The sequence below is a fragment of the Eubalaena glacialis genome, chromosome 6, assembly GCF_028564815.1.
Source record: "Eubalaena glacialis isolate mEubGla1 chromosome 6, mEubGla1.1.hap2.+ XY, whole genome shotgun sequence".
Classification (NCBI taxonomy): domain Eukaryota; kingdom Metazoa; phylum Chordata; class Mammalia; order Artiodactyla; family Balaenidae; genus Eubalaena; species Eubalaena glacialis.
Window position 1 is genome coordinate 116,761,957 of NC_083721.1, and position 19,244 is coordinate 116,781,200.

The 19,244-nt window shown below is 37.2% G+C and overlaps 1 pseudogene; it reads left to right on the top strand.

The window, feature by feature from the left end:
• LOC133093030 (peptidyl-prolyl cis-trans isomerase FKBP8-like) overlaps positions 1-17,790 on the top strand; it is an 86,482-nt pseudogene extending 68,692 nt beyond the window's left edge.
• Positions 17,791-19,244: the final 1,454 nt, after the last annotated feature.

The window sequence follows — 19,244 nt, forward strand, 5'->3', positions numbered from 1 at the left end:
TTAATGAAACTTAAAAGCTTTTGCAAAGAAAAGGACACCATAAAAAAGCGAAAAGACAACACTCAGAATGGGAGAAAATATTTGCTAACGAACCAACTGACAAAGGATTAATCTCCAAAATATACAAGCAGCTCATGCAGCTCAATATCAACAAAACAAACAACCCAATCCAAAAATGGGCAGAAGACCTAAATAGACATTTCTCCCTAGAAGATATACAGATTGCCAACAAACACAAGAAAGGATGCTCAACATCACTAATCATTAGAGAAATGCAAATCAAAACTACAATGAGGCATCACCTTATACTGGTCAGAATGGCCATCATCAGAAAGCTACAAACAATAAATGCTGGAGAGGGTGTGGAGAAAAGGGAACCCTCTTGCACTGTTGGTGGAAATGTAAATTGATATAGCCACTATGGAGAACAGTATGGAGGTTCCTTACATAACTAAAAATAGAACTACCATATGACCCAGCAATTCCACTACTGGGCATATAACCTGAGAAAACCATAATTCAAAAAGTGTCATGTACAGCAATGTTCATGGCAGCCCTATTTACAATAGCCAGGACATGGAAGCAACCTAGGTGTCCATCATCGGATGAATAGATAAAGAAGATGTGGCACATATATACAATGGAATATTACTCAGCCATTAAAAAAAAAATGAAATTGAGTTATTTGTAGTGAGGTGGATGGACCTAGAGACTGTCATACAGAGTGAAGTAAGTCAGAAAGAGAAAAACAAATACCATATGCTAACACATATATATGGACTCTAAAAAAAAAATGGTTCTGAAGAACCTAGGGGCAGGACAGGAATAAAGACGCAGATGTAGAGAATGGACTTGAGGATACGGGGAGGGGAAAGGGTAAGCTGGGACAAAGTGAGAGAGTGGCATGGACATATATACACTACCAAATGTAAAATAGATAGCTAGTGGGAAGCAGCTGCATAGCACAGGGAGATCAGCTCGGTGCTTTGTGACCACCTAGAGGGGTGGGATAGGGAGGGTGGGAGGGAGACGCAAGCGGGAGGACATATGGGGATATACGTATATGTATACCTGATTCACGTTGTTATAAAGCAGAAACTAACACACCATTGTAAAGCATTATACTCCAATAAAGATGTTAAAAAAAAAAGAAAGATAGGAAAAGAACAAATTAAACCAAAATTAAGTGGAAGAAAGGAAGGAAGGAAGGAGGGAAGGAAGGAAGGAAGGAAGGAAGGAAGGAAGGAAGGAAGGAAGGAAGGAAGGAAGGAAGGAAGGCTGTAATAGTTGCTTAAAGTCCAACACCTGGTTCATCTTAGATTTTCCATCTGTTGATCTGTTGATTATTTTTCCCTTGAGGATTTCTCACTGTGTCCTGGTTCTTTGTATGTTGAGTATTTCTGGATTGTATCCTGGACATATTGAATATTATGTTATAAGACACTGAGTCCTGTAACAAGCTACTGGAGAATATTAATTTGTTGTAGTGGTGGTTGATTCAGAAAGCAATTATCCTAGTTAGGTTGAAACTCAAAGTTCTGACTTACCTACCATGGGTAGACCAACATCAGCTGAGTTTTCAAAACCTCTGCCATGTTGCTTCTGGTCTATCCCACGTCTGCACAGCTCAGCACTGAGCAGGGGACTGGTGTCAGTACACACACAGAATCAGGATATCCCCACAGTTCTCTCCTCTCTGAAATTTTCTGCATAATCTCTGACACTCAAGGCTCCCATTTCCTCTGGCTTGGAAATTGTTTTGTTTTGTTTTACTTTTTGTTTTTCTTTTTGGGAGCTTTTGTTACCTGCACTGCCGCAGTTAGGCACAATGGAGGCCGCCCTTGGAAAAATACAGGGTCCCTTTTCCTGTTACTCTGGCCAGAAAGACAGAGTTTCTCTCTGAAATTTGCTGTCTGTACCAAGTGCACAGTTCCACATTAAAGCTGCCCTTGATCAAGGCATAAAGTTAAAACAGAGGTAAATAATCAAAAAACTGACCCTGTAAGGGTCATTCTTCAAGTTTGATCTTCCTTCCTCAATTTATTTGCTATTGTTAATTTTCAGAGTTCCAAGTAGTTGTTGTTGTTTGTTTTTGGTATTTTGTCCAGAGTGTTTGCTTGTAACCAGTGAGAAAGATAACCTGTAGTGTGCTTACTCCATTTTGATAACCACCAGAAATCTATGGGTGATTTTGCTTATCATGTGTCCCTTTTTCCAAGTTTTCTATGATAATCACAGCATTACTTATATAATTAGAAATGACTATAAATAATAAAAATAGCCTATGCTTTAAATTTTCTAAAGTTGCTTAGCAAAAAAAAAGGTTTTTATAGAATTTCAGTCCAGCATAATTAAAAGAAATGGAATCCAGTCACTCACTTGTATGTTTTTGTTGTTTATATGTATTCTCCTTTTTATTAGAATATGTGCTTGTTGCCAGAAGCTGTTTCTTACTAATCTTTGCTTCTTTCCACCGTGTTTAGCACTGCATATAACCCATAGTAAATGCTAAATTGCACTGGATTTGATTATTTTACATGTCGTTACCATCAGATCAGAGTATCCCCTGTAACTAGAAAGGAACTCTCTGAAACAAAGCTCTTTCTGGCTATCTGCTAAAGTACTTGCCTATGTACCTTTTTCTACACTCTTTCATCCAGACCCTCACTATTTAATTCAAAACCTATAGTGAGTTAAAAAGAGAGGAACAAATCTGAAAACAAAAGACTCCAAATGTTTAGTAATAACGATAGCTTTAAAAAGAAAAATTGATTCTGTCAAAGAGATGGCAAATGTACCTTAAAAAAAATTTTTTTTGGCAAGAAAATAGCAGTACTCATATTGCTACCGTCACTTCTAAAGAACCTTCCCAAAGACAAGAGTTTATGTCTAGACTTTGAGAAAACAAACTGTCAATGTCCATAGACATATGAAATTAAAGTTATCAATCATTTGGGGTAAATTTTGGCATATTGAACAGATGATACCATGATACCTATTTATAATTCATCCTATATCAAATATTTGACTTATTTTGAGAAAGTATTTATTTGATTAAAAATAATTCTAAAATAATAAGCAAAAATGTCCAAAAGGATGAATTTTGTTATTTGGTTCTTGTTTTATCTTGATTTTATTCATATAAAAAACACAGTAATGAATAAATCATGTTCTGAGCTCAGATAATTGAATTAGTCATAAGAGCTGCCAATATTATTTAGGACAGAACAGTTACCATCTTACTACTATCACTAACACTGCTTTAATGAAATCAGTTTTTTTCAATATTATACAATCAATATTGAAATTAAAAATAAGTTTTAAAAAGAGAATAATAATCCCAAATTCCATCCCCCTAACCCAACTATGAACATTGTGATTTTTCTTGCAATCGTTTTTTTCCTGAGCATCTGTTTTGCATTTAGCTTTAATTAGTCAACACACAAAATTTATATCACACGTTCCTTTTTTTCCTAAGCCTTACCACAATGCCACATTGTCTTCATAACCTTAATTTTAATTGGTACTTAATATGCCAAGAAGAGATAACACCATGGTTGTTGCAAACAATGCTTTTGTTGGGTAATTTAGTCCCAGTTTTTCTCAATTAAATTATACTATAATAAAAAGTTGTACCTATGTTGAGCTCCTACTTTTTCATAATTTCCTTAGTGGGAATTCCCAGAAGTAGAATTGATGTTTAAAACTTAACATTATTTTATATACATATTTTTAAAATTTATTTACTTATTTATGTTTTAGTTTTGGCTGCATTGGGTCTTCGTTGCTGCAAGCAGGCTTTCTCTAGTTGCGGCGAAAGGGGGCTACTCTTTGTTGCAGTGCACGGGCTTCTCATTGCGGTGGCTTCTCTTGTTGCAGAGCATGGGCTCTAGGTGCGAGGGCTCAGTAGTTGTGGCTCGTGGGCTCTAGAGTGCAGGCTCAGTAGTTGTGGCGCACAGGCTTAGTTGCTCTGCAGCATGTGGGATCTTCCCGGACCAGGGCTCGAACACGTGTGCCCTGCATTGGCAAGCAGATTCTTAACCACTGCGCCACCAGGGAAGTCCTTTTTTTTTACATTTTTTGAAAAGTATTAATTACTATTCCAAAATATTTCCTTTATAAGAAATATATAAAGTTACTTTCTTTTTACCTTTACTTTTGAAATCATTGAGTATTATCTTTTTGAGGGCAATTGATTTAGTAAATAATAAATGGCACCCAGTGTTATTGCATTGTACATTTCTTTGATTACTAATTAGGTTTAAATGTTTTTCATTCTTTTTTTATATTATCTTTTGAAAATTGTCTTTTTATATTCTTTGTCCTTAGGAATGAGCTCTTTATAGGTTTCTCTAATGCTTAAGCAACGAAGAAATATTTGTAATCATTTTTGAATAATCAAGTGATCAACTTTTTAAAGCCCTTGTAATCTTCTGTTCAGCAATCCTACTTTTTTTGCTCATAGAAACTAGCTTTTTACTTCTAGTTGCTGAACATAAGTTGAGCACATAGTAGAGATGACAGTTTACGCTCACTACCTCATTTAATTCTTTTTGTCAGTCCTGTGAAGTAGGAACCATTATTATTACCAGGTTAGAGGTGACTGGAGAGAACGGTAAATTGCAAAGGTCAGACAGCTTGTTAGTGCTGAAGCCCAAACTAGAGCCTGCACCCCACACGCTTTAACCACTGCAAGCCACCAAATACAGGAAGTGTTTATAAAAACAACTTGTCACATGGCAGCTGTCAGAGAATGACCTGATTCATACTGTCATATTTCTGACCTTTAGCTTTAGTCTTGTGACCAAAAAACACCCCCAAAATGGTATAAAGTTTAGCTTTCAACATGACTGAAGAGCGGGAATTATAGAGCTATTTTCATCTTCATCCATGTGAAATGACAAAAGGCACAGTGATGGTGTGAGAGCTGGGCCTTCCATGAATCCTCAGTCTCCACTAATCCCCTGAGTGACTGTAGGAAGTTACTTAAGCTCCCAGAGTCACGATGTCCGCATCTCTAGAAACTATCTTCATACAGCTTTCCTTGGATTCAGTGGGACTGTATATGTAATGGACCAGACAGAGTGCTTGGTACATAATAGATGCTCAATAGATGTTATTTTTGTGTTTGGTTTCCAAGATTTGATTTGGATGTGTAGGGTGTCAAATGCCTCCAAATGATTTGCTCCAGGCTCTGTCAGCCCTGAGAGTGAATAAACTATTTAATTCTTGCCAAGACTTTAATTGGAAGAAAATAATCCATTTTAGAACTTCTAACAAGTACTTATACATTGGAAACGTTCCAGTGTAGACTAAATTACTCTTAGCACATCTCTGGACAATTCCATGTCCTCCAAAATCTCTGTACCTTGACTATATTCATAGTGTAACTTCCTGAAACAGGCGTAAATAACTGATTGAGGAAAAGAAGGAAGAATGTCATACCATTACCAAGATTGGATTCAGGCTCCCACAAGCCTAATTACCTCCTTGAAAAGTACTCTTCTGTACTTTTTGGCTCCAGCCTCTTAACACAATTAGCTACAGCCTTGATTTTTGTTTCTGCTTATTACCTGTATGTTCTATCTTCAAAGGAGGTATGCATGGTGGATTATTACTTTTTCATCCAACACTGGTATAGGCACAATTATATGATATTAACACTTCCTCTTCAGAAGAAGTTTGTTTTGTAGAGGCCTTGATAATCAATTGTTCCTGATTTCATGATTTCGTTTAAGGACATGCCCAATGAAACACGTTTCTATTCTCCTGTCCTGTTTTTTCGTAGTCTGTTGATTGCTGCAGGGGCATGGTAAGCCATGAGGTCCTTCTCACATAATCACAATCTTTCTCTTGGTATAACTGAAGTTACTGCATTTGTTACCTTCAAGAACAGTATAATTTTCAAAATGCACCACACTCAGTAGCTAGAATGACTTTAATATCCCTTATTCGCTAAGAGATGGCAGAAAGAATATTTAGGGTATGTAGAGACTAAGTGGGTTAACTAGATAGAATTAAAGCTGAGATTTTTGAATGACACAATGATTTTATTATGTTAAAATGCTTTGCAGTGCCTCCTATATTGTAATTATTCTCTGTTTGGGCTTTTAAAAAATCCAATGCTCACCTGATTAAACTGGCAGTGCTAATTCTTATTCAGGCTGTTTGGTATTTCTGTTTCTACTGTGATGGATAAATCATTTAGAGGATATAACCCTTAATAACCTTTAACAAGACCTCAAACTGTAATCTGTCAGAATTATTCCCTGAATACAGTTCTTCCTTCTGTTTCTGCTGAACATTTATACAGCAGTGAAATGTTAATAACTCCTAAGAGAGCTGGTAGGATTTTATTATATTTTAGAAGGAACAATTATTTCTCTGAGAGCCCAAATTGGGTCGTCTATCCAAGGATCTCAACCTCAGAGACTTCTCTAGAAGTAGAATGATCCAGAAAAGCCACTTTGGATAGGCTTTCAAATTTTCATCTTTTCTAGAGAAACTACATTGATACTGATGACATAAAATTGATGGGAGTGTACCTTTCTTGACTGTCATGTATAAAACAGGTGACTTCCCTGCATTTCCTCACTTATCACCCCACAAAACCCACATGTCTTTTTTCTTGGCCATCATGTGATTCTATGGCATAGTGCATCTGATCATAATACTTTGCCCATAAAATCTAGCTACCTTGCACTAGCGTTAACAGAGGTAACCCTTAGGATTTCCATCTATAATAGTGCCAAGCTCAGTTTTTGTGTATAGATTTCATCAACATTAGATTTTATCTCATCTGTCTATTTCTGTTCTCAATTCGATGCTGACTAGAGACCCACAAGTGCAAGAACTTATGTAAGTCCTGCCTCAGTCCTCTAAGACTCCACTTTGTAGCAAATCCCACTGAAACTTAAAAGAAAGGGGAAAAACTCATGTGCTAAGTGCTATTTTAAAAGTAATTCTCTCTCTTCTCAGAAGCGCCTTAATTTCCAAAATGATGTTTAGTTGCTTGGCTATTTACTATTTACTCAATGTGTGTCTTTTTCTTTACATTTTTATTGGAGAATAGTTGCTTTACAATGTTGTGTTAGTTTCTACTGTACAGCATCAATGTGTGTCTTAAACATGGACATGGGACAGTTATTTTGATTACTCAGATCTCTTCTTTCCTTTCACATGAGTTTTGAGATCTCTTTCTGATAGTAGAATTACAAGAAAACGTCCTCCATATAAATTCAATCCAAATCTAAAATCTAAATATATGTATACACTCAAATGTATATGCATATGTGTTTGGGTCACTTAATAGAGGGAGAGGGACCTACACCCGGTATTTGGTTTGAATGTTGAGACTGATGATGCCACACAAGCACCAAGAGAATCGAAAAAACTTGTTAAATAATGAGGTTTTGGGGAGAGAGCAGGGTGCCTCCTAAGCAGGTCCAAAACTCACTTGGGAGTGCAGGGAAAGGAGACTAGCTTGGGGGTTTTATGGTGGTTAGGAGGTGGGGCTGCTGTGGGAATTCCTGTGTATGGCTTGAACTTCCCGCAGGAGCCACAAGAGGGAGCACCAGTCTTGCTTGCCGGCTTGCCCAGCTGCGGGGGGAAAAGGGGGGAAAAAGAGGGGAGAGCCTTAGAAGCTGTCAGCAGGCAACCTCAAAAAGTAGGGTCAGTCTCTTACTACAGTATTACACTTGCATAAACACATAGCACAGACTTGAGTACACCTACCTACCCCCGCAGTCTCCTTTACCATATTTTCCCATAAGATTTCTGTGCATTGCAAGGACTTAGGTTCCTGTGATCACACTTGGCTCATAATTCCTGCTCCCTTGCGATCCTGACTTGCATCTCATCTCCCAAGGCTATTCGTGTCTTTCCACTTGGGTTGATCAAGATGCAGAATTCAGACCTTCTACGTGACTGAAACAACAGCTAAAAGAAAAATGTCCCACTTCCACAAGACATTTGCCTTTGTGTCATACTATTGTAAAAGTTGGATATTTCAAATGTTTTCTCTCAAGAAAAGAGAGTAATAGGTAGATTACTATCCCCCCGTTGGTGGGAATTCGCCACACCTCTAAGAAGGCAGAAGTGCCTGTGTGAATTTTTTCTCTACGACATAAAAAAAGCTGTCCCTCTTTGATTATATGAGATTATAAATCTAAGTAATCTAGTAAACACACACACACACACACACACACACACCCCAACACACGCAGACAAATGCTGACACATGGTCTGCTGATCTTGTTTGTTTCCTTGATGCTAAATGAGGAAATTTCACACAAACTTGTCTTAGACACGGGAGACTCAGAAATTCTGATAGTCTCCTCTAGAAAATGAAGCTGAAAATCACAAAAGATCTCTCTAAATTAAATGTTATCATTTGTATAAAATTCATAAAGTGGAGTTCTGACAGAAGGTACCCAAATTCTCTTTTCCTCTAAACTTCTTTTCTCAGGGAAAAAAAAACCAGAACCATTTCTGTTTATTCCTACAACATATATTCACATCTCACTTTCCCTAATGAAATGTGGAACTGAGAGGTAAATGACTTTAACTACATGTCAACTTAGCATTATGAGTTGAATTAATTTGTAAACATTAAGCTTCTGCTCCTCACTTGTAAGGGTGTCATTGCTGAGCATTTACCATGAGTGACAGGTCTGGAAGTTTCAGACGGCTGCTTCCTCCCCTAATCTAACTCCCGACAAGATTCCTACTGAAGAGGACAGGCTGATAAATGTACTGGCTTGAGCTTTGTCTTAGTTAGAATGTAAATAATTTGGATGATTCAAATATAAATTTCAAGGTTTATTTTTCCCCAATTCTAAGACATATGGTTTTAGAAATAGCTTATCCATCTTTTATGGAAGCAAATAAATATTTTGCATGATGAAGAAGCTTCATAGTTCCTTCTAGAAAATATTCAAGGTTAAAATGAGCCTGCCTCACCCAAATTTGCCAAAATATTAAGAAGTGATTTTATAGGAAAAAAGTTATAAACATCAGTTTCACATGTTAAATATAAAAATCAAAAATGTTACCTTGAGCTTAAAATAGTATATGTCAGTGATTAATGATGGATCTGTTTTCTCTTTTATTACTTATTCTTTGTAAGTAATTTTTTCAGTTGATAACAATTAAATGACTAGAAGTGGTTTATTGCAAAATGTTCTCAAGGATCCAAATGAATCAATGAATCTTTATAATTAAGCATTTTACTTGCTCTCTCTCTGAAAAAGCAAAAATGATATTAAAACAGATTTTACATCCTGATATGTCCTTTAACCCAAACTAATGATGACTGGGTAAACCAGCTGCATAATTTCTATAAGAGAGTTTGTGGATTTAAATAATTGTGAACAAATTTACATTTAAAAAATAGTAAAGAGTTATAAAACTGGCTAACCAGAATTTGAAATTGACTAAGACCAGTGGTATTTGTCTTGAGAATCCCAAGGTTTTCTCAAGATCACCAGAGTCAGAAAGACCTCTTTTGAATTCTTGGTTAATTATTAAAGCTCTATTTGGCAATGTATTGTCCTCTCTGTGCTTCAGTTTCCTCGCCTCCCAAATGGACATAAAAATACCTACTTCAATGGTTTAGTTGTGAGAATTAACTATAATAAAATGATTTTAAGAAAAAAGCAGAGCACAGTGCCTAGTTCACTGCGGCTCTTAGTACATAGCACCTATTATCATTATGGTACAATTGCATTTTCCGGTTGATACTAAAACTACAGGATATTTTTTCTTCACTTCTAAAAATACATATTTTCTGAACTAATGTATCAACTTGATAGCAAGACAACTTTTAAGACTCTTTGGTTTGTACATGTCTCAAATATATCCTTTATACTTTATACGTATGGTATTCTCTCTTTCTCTCCTTCTAATGCTCAAATGCACATAATACAAAGAGGCTCTCACACACAAAAAAAGAAAAGAATATCTCTTCTTCCTGTTCTGAGAATTTTTTATTGCAGGAAATAAAATATTTTACAGAGAATTTATATTATATATAAGTTACAAAACTTTTATCCCAAAAGATAAGACAAATATAATTGAATTTAAGAAAGTTTCCCTCTTACGAAAGCCCCTGCAAATGTGTAATTTGCTAATGTGAGTAAGATTATCCTTACAACGTCACCAGTTTCTAGGCCAATTTTAACAAATTAATATGGTGGAAGAATAATTTGAGATGTTCTTTTGGTCTAAGAGATATGATGAAGGGACATCTGAAATCGAGGCGAGATCAAGAGGGAAACTCCTTAGCTTTTTGATACAACTTACCATCAAAGTTTGACAGGCTAATTTAGGAAGTGACCAGTTATCAGCCAGAGCTAGTTTTTCCTACTTCCATCCAGTTCCGGACCAGATAAAGCTTGTATAAAGTGAGGAGGGAAATTGAGAGTATTTTGACATTGGTGGTTCTCTATGCCTTTCTTCCCATCTTCACCCCAGGATGTGTCTGTGTGGACTTTGGATTAGCAGTAGAATATCTCAGAACCATATGAGGATGATCCAAGAGCTGAGGAGGACTGTGAATCATCAGTCCCTTATGGACTCTGGCGATTGCCAGCCTCGCTGATGTCCTCCCACCAAATGGTGTGAAAGCTAGAATCCAGAAGTCTGCGAGGAGTGTTGGAAACAAGTTGTAGCTTCAGAGGACCACAGAGGGGTGTGCGAGAGTAGCCAAGACTTCTCTGTGTTCAAGAGAAAGTGTACATACCTGAAACCAACACAACATTGTCAATCAACTATATTTCAATAAAAATTAAAAAAAAGAGAAAGCGTACACAAGGTGAATGAGAGAGAGAATAATTAATGTAAGCATAGAGTTGGTTCCTTCAGCCAAGATGAGAAGCTCTGTAGCAGGAAATGCGTGCAAAGCTGTCCTTGCCAGGCACTGGTTGGGAATGCAGTCATCACAAAAGGATGCCAGTGTGGATTGGGCAGTGAAAGCTCAACCACTAAATTGACTATGTTTTTTGGGAGTGACTAGACTCAGGTAGGTCTTATGTTTTTTACATCAAGTAGAATGAGTGCTTTTTTTTCTTTTTTCTTTCTTTCTTTCTTTCTTTCTTTCTTTCTTTCTTTCTTTCTTTCTTTCTTTCTTTCTTTCTTTCTTTCTTTCTTTCTTTCTTTCTTTCTTTCTTTCTTTCTTTCTTTCTTTTTTGAGGGCTTTGAATAAAGAAAGTTAATTTGTAGGAAAAATAAAGGTATATTTTTGCACATATGCTATTTGAAGAAGGTTAGTGGTACCCGGGCGAAAGAAGCCAGGATCCTTAACCAGGTCTTTGATCCCAGAGCCAAGGGTAGGAAAGGCAAGGTAAATCCCATATTTTCCATCCCCAAATTATACCAATTTTCAGAACTGAGGCTCCCAATAATTTAACTTCTGTTATTATTTTTCTATATTCTCCAAGTTGAATGATTTCACCTACCAAACAAGTTACATATGTCAAGTAATCATTAATTCATATTTCAAATTTTAAACCAAAAGGTATATAGCTAATTTTCAGTGCTTCTCAACAGTGTGAGTTGATTGAATCCTTCCAGGGCCAATGAAACTTATTTGTGTTCACATCTTTCACCTTATCATGGCAAAGGAAAGATGATTTTCTCTTGGAAAATTACTAGACTCCTAAAATTCCAACCACATTCTCATTTTGAATGTGAAGGAATGGTGAAAGGTGAATGGTGAAAGCCTCATATAGTGGATAGATGGTACATAGCCAAACAAAGGAGAGGTAAAGAGGATAGATTACTCTCATTGTTAATAATTAGAATTTGAATGTAAGAAAAGAATTCAAAGGTGTATTTAAAACTTCACAGAACCATCTTACTTATCCAAATACACATAAAGTAAGCTAACAGGTACGAAAACTGTGAAACGATTGTTGGGAATTTTTTTTTAATATTTAATTTTATTTATTTTTGGCTGCATTGGGTCCTCGCTGCTGAGCGCGGGCTTTCTCTAGTTGAGGCAAGCGGGGTTTACTCTTAGTTGCAGTGCACGGGCTTCTCCTTGCGGTGGCTTCTCTTGTTGCAGAGCACAGGTTCTAGGCATGCGGGCTTCAGTAGTGGTGGCGCATGGGCTCAGTAGTTGTGGCATGCGGGCTCTAGAGTGCAGGCTCAGTAGTTGTGGCACACGGGCTTAGTTGCTCTGCGGCATGTGGGATCATCCTGAAGCAGGGATTGAACCCATGTCCCCTGCATTGATAGGCGAATTCTTATCCACTGTGCCACTAGGGAAGTCCCTGGGAATATTTTTAATTACATAACTCATTGTTCTCTATACAATATCTTATTTGACAAAATTTCTCTTTTGTAAAACCTTGGCTTTCTTTAGGTCACTGCTTTGTTTCTCTCTCTTTTTTTAAAGAGCAATTTTAGATTCACAGAAAAATTGAGAGGAGTGTACAGAGGTTCCCATATACCCTCTGTTGCCACACATACACAGCTTCTTCCATTTTCAATATTATTCACCAAAGTGGTACATTTGTTACCAAAAATGAACCTACATTGACACATCATTATCACCCAAAAGTCCATAGTTTACTTGAGTTTCACTCTTAGAGTTGTATATTCTTTTGGTTCGGACAAATGTATAATGACATATCCATCATTATGCTATCATACAGAGTATTTTCACTGCTTTAAAAAATCCTCTGTGCTCTGCCTATTCATCCTTTCCCACCCTCTACCCTGACAACCACTAATCTTTTTATTGTCTCCATGTGTGTCATATGGTAGGAGTATGACATTATGGAAAAGGCAAAAGTATGGTAAGACTATGCTTAGTTTTGTAAGAAACCACCAAACTGTCTTCCAAAGTGACTGTGCCATTTTGCATTCCCATCAGCAATGGATGAGAGTTCATATTGCGCCACACACTCACCACCATTTGTTGTTGTCATTGTTCTGGATTTTGGACATTCTAATAGGTGTGTAGTGTATCTCACTGTTGCTTTAATTTGCATTTCCCTGATGACATATAATGTGGAACACTTTTTTCGTATATTTATTTGCTATCTATATATCTTCTTCAGTGACGCATTTGTTAAGGTCTTTAGCCCGTTTTTTAATTGGGTTGCTTGTCTTGTCATTGTTGAGTTTTAAGCATTCTTTGTATAGTTTGAATAGCAGTCCTTTATCAGATGTGTCTTTTGCAAATATTTTCTTCCAGTCTGTGGCCTGTCTTCTATTTCTTGGCATTGCCTTTCATTAAGCAGAAGTTTTTAATTTTAGAGAAGTCCAGCTTATCAATTATTTCTTTCATGTATTGTATCTTTGATGTTATATCTAAAAAGGCATCACCATACCCTGGGTCATCTAGGTTTTCTTCTATGTTGTCTTCTAGGAGGTTTATAGTTTTGCATTTTATAGTTAAGTCTATGATTCATTTAAAGTTAATTTTTGTGAAAGTTGTGAGGTCTGTGACTAGATTCTTTTTTTCTTTCTTTTTTTTCTTGCATATTGATGTCCAGTTTTCAGCAGCACTTGTTGAAGAGGCTATCTTTGCTCCATTGTATTGCCTTTGCTTCTTTGTCAAAGATCAGGTGACTATATTTATGTGGGTCTGTTTCTGGGTTCTATTCTGTTCTACAGGTCTATTCTTTTACTGTAGCTTTATAGTAAGTCTTGAAGTCGAGTACTATTAGTCCTTCCATTATGTTCTTCTTCAATATTGTGTTGGCTATTCTTGGTCTTTTGCCTCTCCAAATAAACTTTAGAATCAGGTTGTCTATACGCATTTCTCTTTTCATGTGAGTAATTCAACTCGGTCAATCTTTTCACCTTGGTTGCCTGGAAAAAATCAGTGTAAGGTATATTTGCTTATTCACTGGAATTCTGTTCATCCTTATGGTTGGAATTTGATTTTCTTCTCTAAGTCTTGTTTTTCCCCTTTCACTTACTTGTATTTTCTGAGTCATAATGAAATAGATATAAACATGAATCACAGAGTCAACCCAACTTTAATAAGTCCATCATTTACCTTCCTCACAGTGAGGAAGGCCCCCGAGTCAATCAACTTGGGAGCTAAGGGTATGATTCCTATTCTCTCCTTCAACCACACTTTATTCTTAGTTGTTCTGACTTAGGAAAGGAGTCGGTCTTCTTCACAAGATAAGAGGGAAAACAGATTGCTGGGTGATCAGCCTTTTCAAGTGGGATGTTGCCTTACAGGCTCATATTGACGAAATCCTCAATAACCCTGATTTTCCCTGCATGAGCACTATTGTTGCATTGGAGAGATTCCTCACATTCTGCTCTTTGTCTGCCTTTCTCTTGGTGTGCTCTTGAACCTGAGTTGGTCCTTCATTGATAACATGTAAATATGATCCAAAACCACACAGTAAGACGTGCAAAACAGACAACTGTTTGAAATGCCTGTTTTGATATGGTCTCTATACTAAAGGACAAAGTTAATCTGCACAAATATCAAACACTGGTGACCTATTGGTAAACAAACAAACAAAAAAACAATTGGTTCACTTATTTTCCCAGTGAAAGTCTGAGTGCCTCTACTCAGTGTCAACTTTCTTGTATATTTCCTCAAATTCCTAATGAGATAAAAGAGCTACTAATCATAGCTAACATTTTGAGCACTTACTATGTGCCACATACTGTACTATGTACTTTATATTTATTTCACTAAATCTTCTTAACAATTCAGTGAAGTGTTGGTGTCATTAACTCATTTTCAGATGGCAAAACTGATTCAAAAGAATATTAACATTTTTCCCTAAATTATAATCTAATAATTGAAAAGCAAGGATTTGAATCTAGGTAGACTCTAAACTCTTAAGTTTGTGTTCTTAATCACTTATTAAATGGCCTCTAGTCCCAAACTATTCTTAACTACTTGAATATACTTCACATAGTCCTCAAAGAATCAAGACTATGCTCTAAAATCACTAGTATTGAAATCATATGCATGACCAACATTCATTAACATTTTGCATGTTATTTATTCTCTGAAAACCTTTCCCTTGAAGGCTCATGTTCATCCTTCAAGGCTCCAAATTCCTTCCTCAGTGAAGCCTCCCTGACTTCCTCCAGATAGTATCTGTTGCCCTGTCTTCTGTGCTTAGTAGCTTGTTTAAACCTTGTGATAGAACTTAACCCCATAATTACAAGACTTTCTTTAAGGCAGCTAGGCTGTTCTATTTCTTTGGTACCTGGTAAGTGCTAGATAGATTTTTCTAATATAAACACATTGAAATTCTTCAAGCCAAAAAAAAAAAAAAAATCATCCTTCTGGGAAGGAATTCAGAGAGAAGAATAGATAGTGAATATACTTTTTGGAGCAAGAAAAAGAATAAATACATATAATTTATGTATAACTAAAACAAGTTAAATCTCAAAGAGATGGAAGAATACTGTTGAATTCAATATCTATTTCCTAACCTACAGCAACATACTTCCCACAAAATATCCCACAAAAGAGCAGAATTCTCCAGAATACCTTTCTGCACTTCACAAGAACTGATGAGCTGCACAGTACTCTCTTCATCTTCAAGGTCAGGCCCCAGGTTTGGAGGACTTCCTAGATCACATCAAACACCAACACTGACATCTGCTGGAAATGCACTCTGCCCACATTTCCTGCAGTTTGTTAAAAAGAAAAAAAAAAAAGTGCACAGAAACAAACTTATAAGAAACTACCTAAAAAATACCTCATAACCCAAACAAAAAACTAATTTATCAAGAAAATGTGAGCTTGAACAACCTGGGGTATTTCTTTTACTGAGACTATAATCTTGACAAACAAATTTTTGGAATAACATGGCCATAGATTTATGACTCTGGATTACTAATTCTTATATACACATCCTTTAGCTTGGCCTCCAAAATGTATTTAATATTTTTTTTAAAAAAAAGAAAAATAAGATACATATTTCTGCAATTAATTTCTACCTCACTTTTCATAAATAGCATGGTTCATGCTCTCTGGATCAGAGAAAATACTAAATCATTTTGAGGCCTCAGTTTTCATGGATATGGAGAACATTGTTTTGGCGAATAGTTTGTTGCTATGGTTTATATCATTCTACCTGTTCTCCTAAGTTTTCTTTCTGCTGTCTCACTTGTGATACTAATTAGGTATTTGGGAAATAGTCAAACTGAAGAAGAATATACTTTCCTCCATTTATTTATTTATAAATTTAAAGTTAATCAGATGTGAAGTATTTCTTTCTACACTTATTTTTCCTATTTATTAAAACTTTTTGGTAAGAGAAAATATTCTGCAACTCAAAAAAATTATTTTGTTTTATTTTTCAGGAAAAGAATCCCAAAACCTGTATGTTTAAAATTGGTTACCTATAAAAATTAAATCCTAGCTTCCTAGCATGAATCTTCCATGTTAAAAGATGTTCATGTTTTCTTCTAAATTTGTCTCATAAGTTCCTTTTTGGGGAAGTAAGGTATTTATTCTGTCCCTTTTTTGCTTTTCAGCTTTTTATCTCTATTGTAAAATATGATGAATATACAGAAAAAGCGTATAAAACACAAGTGTACAGCTTAATGCCTTATAATAAAATGAGCACTCATGTAACTATCACTCAGTTCAGGAAATAAAACATGACCAACACGTTTACAAAAACCCTAGCTGCCCCTTCTCAGTTACAATCCACACCCTTGCTTTTCTTTACGTTTTAACTCCTAAATATACATCTCTAAACACTACAGTGTTGCTGGGATTTTAATTTTGTGTAAATGGGATCAGAGTGCACGTTGGCTTTTATGTTGGCTTCATTCAGTCAACATTCTGTGAGTTTAATCCACGTTGTTGCAGGTAGCTGTGATTTGTTTATCTTTACCACTCAGTGTTATTCCATTTTACTAATATATCACCAATTGCTCATCCAATCTATTGTTGGTGGATATTTGGGTCATTTCTAATCTGAGGCTGTTTCTGATTCTAATGCTTCTAAAAGCATTCCTATATCTTGTGATGCATTTACAGGCATTTCTGTTAGATATAAACCTAAGAGTGGATTTGCTGGGTCATAGGGTATATGGGTCTTCAACTTCCATACGTAACACCAAATCTTTTATTAAAGTGGTTGTACCGATTTGTATTCTACCCAGCAGTATATGAGTGTTTCATTTACTTCACGTCCTTGCCAACACCTGATATGGTCAGACTTTCTCATTTTAGCCATTGGGGAGGGTTTGTAGTAGTATCTCATTTTTTTTTTAACTTGCATTCAATATCCTTTTTTTATAAATTATCTACATAAGTCCATTGCTCATTTTCCTAATGGGTTGTCAGTCTTTTTTCTTAGAAATTTCTAGAAGTGTCTGAACAACCTGGCAGCTTTGCAGCCGAAGTTGGACCACTATGCAGTCCTGTGCACCTGCAGGTTCCTGCTCCAGCACCTGCCAGGCGACATCAAGGCACTCTTCTGCAAGCCCAGCAAGGTGAGTACAGCGAGGCCATCCTCTTCCTGAGGGCAGCCCTGAAGGGGGAATCTTCCAACAAGACCATCCACACCAAGCTCTCAAAGCTAGTGAGGAAGCACGCCAACCAGCAGAGCACGGAGACCACCCTACACCCAGAAATGCTGGTCAACCCCACACAGCTGACCACCAAGTATCCTGCCAAGGGGGCCTGGTCCATCCCATGGAAGAGGATTTTTTGGGGAGAATGCTGTTGCCCTTGGAGGCATGGATCTCTCTGGTCATCGGTGCCAGGAACTGACTGCCCAGGTGACTGCCACCTGCCACCGCCTCCTTGCACTGTGGACCCCACCCCATGCTCCCTAACTCTCCCAGGCTCCCTATCCACTGCTCTCTCTGACCTGGCCCCCTCCTCCGGTTTGGAGGCAGTAAAGTTTGGGGATCCCCTGGTCCAGAGCGCAGAAGGGACTGAGACCCTATAGGAGGAAAGTGAAGCAGAGCAGAACCTCACATCCAGCTTGGAGGGAAGGGACCCTCAATCCTCCAGACACAATTCCCACCCCGACCCCATTCACCTGGGCATCTGTTTTCTAGAAGGCCCTAAGAATTCATTATCTTAATTCTAACCATCACGATGTCTCATCACCAGTAGCTGGTTTTCCTGTTTCTAGTTTTGTGTTCCCAAATCTTCTGCCAGTGGCAACCAGCATGCTCCACCTGTCCATAACTGCACTCTGAAAGTAGAAACACTTTACTGAGGTTTCTATGACCCCATTCCAGCCTATCTCTCCAGCTTTCCCATCGTCTCTGCTCACATTTCATGTGATAATGACTTCAGGTTTGTTGAAGCCTTTCGACTCATGCCTTGTCCTCATCTCCTCTGTGCCTTAGCTAAGGTGGCCTTTTCTGCCTGGGATGTTCTTCCGGCCTCTTTGCCTAGATGCAATGGCTCATCTCTTGGCACCTCCCCGAGAGAACTTCCCAGAACACCCCAAACTAGATTTTGTGCCTGATGCCACCAATCGCCCTATCCCCTAAATGTTCCTAGGTCTTATGTTACTGCTTTTGTACCTTTCTCCCCAACTGAACGGTCCTCCATCAGGGCGGGAATAGTGCCGCACTCATTTGTCTCCATATGCTGGGTGCTAGCACATGCTTAGCCTAGAGGAATCATCCGGTAAATATTTGGTTTTTTAATTGAAAATGTTAAACCCTTGTAATTCGTTACTTTACCATCTTTAGAAACTCTTTAAAGTACGCAGTAACTGATTCGTTTGTGCAAGTGTTTTGCAATTATTAGAGGACACGTTATTTGTAATTCGGGGATTGACACAGGTAAAGCTGTGGCTCCCCAGAGTTTTCATCATTTTAGGATTATGGGAACTTCCAACAGAGGGTGAGCCAGAGGAGGAAAATAAGATTAAATCAAAACCAATCCATTTTCTACTGATAAGAACATTAGAGAAATAAAGAAAAATAAAGAAATTGTTGAGACTAATGACTGAATTGATGTTTGAATTTTGTGGAGAGCTAGTTTACTCTTTCACCCATTCATATTTGAAATAAGACTTAATCAAGCCTGCCTTTCAGAGTTTTGGAAAAATGCAAAGAGTTAAGCATTTAAATAATTTCTCTTACATCTATTTTAAAATATTATAACGTTTACCCACGCATGTGGTGGGTATGCACTTGATACTGGCAAATCAGAGAATTAAAGAGATACCCATCCACATTTATGCCAACACATCAATCAATTCAAGTTAAAGGAACAGTATCATTTGCTGGGGCCAAAACGCAGGGGATCACATTTTGGACTCAAC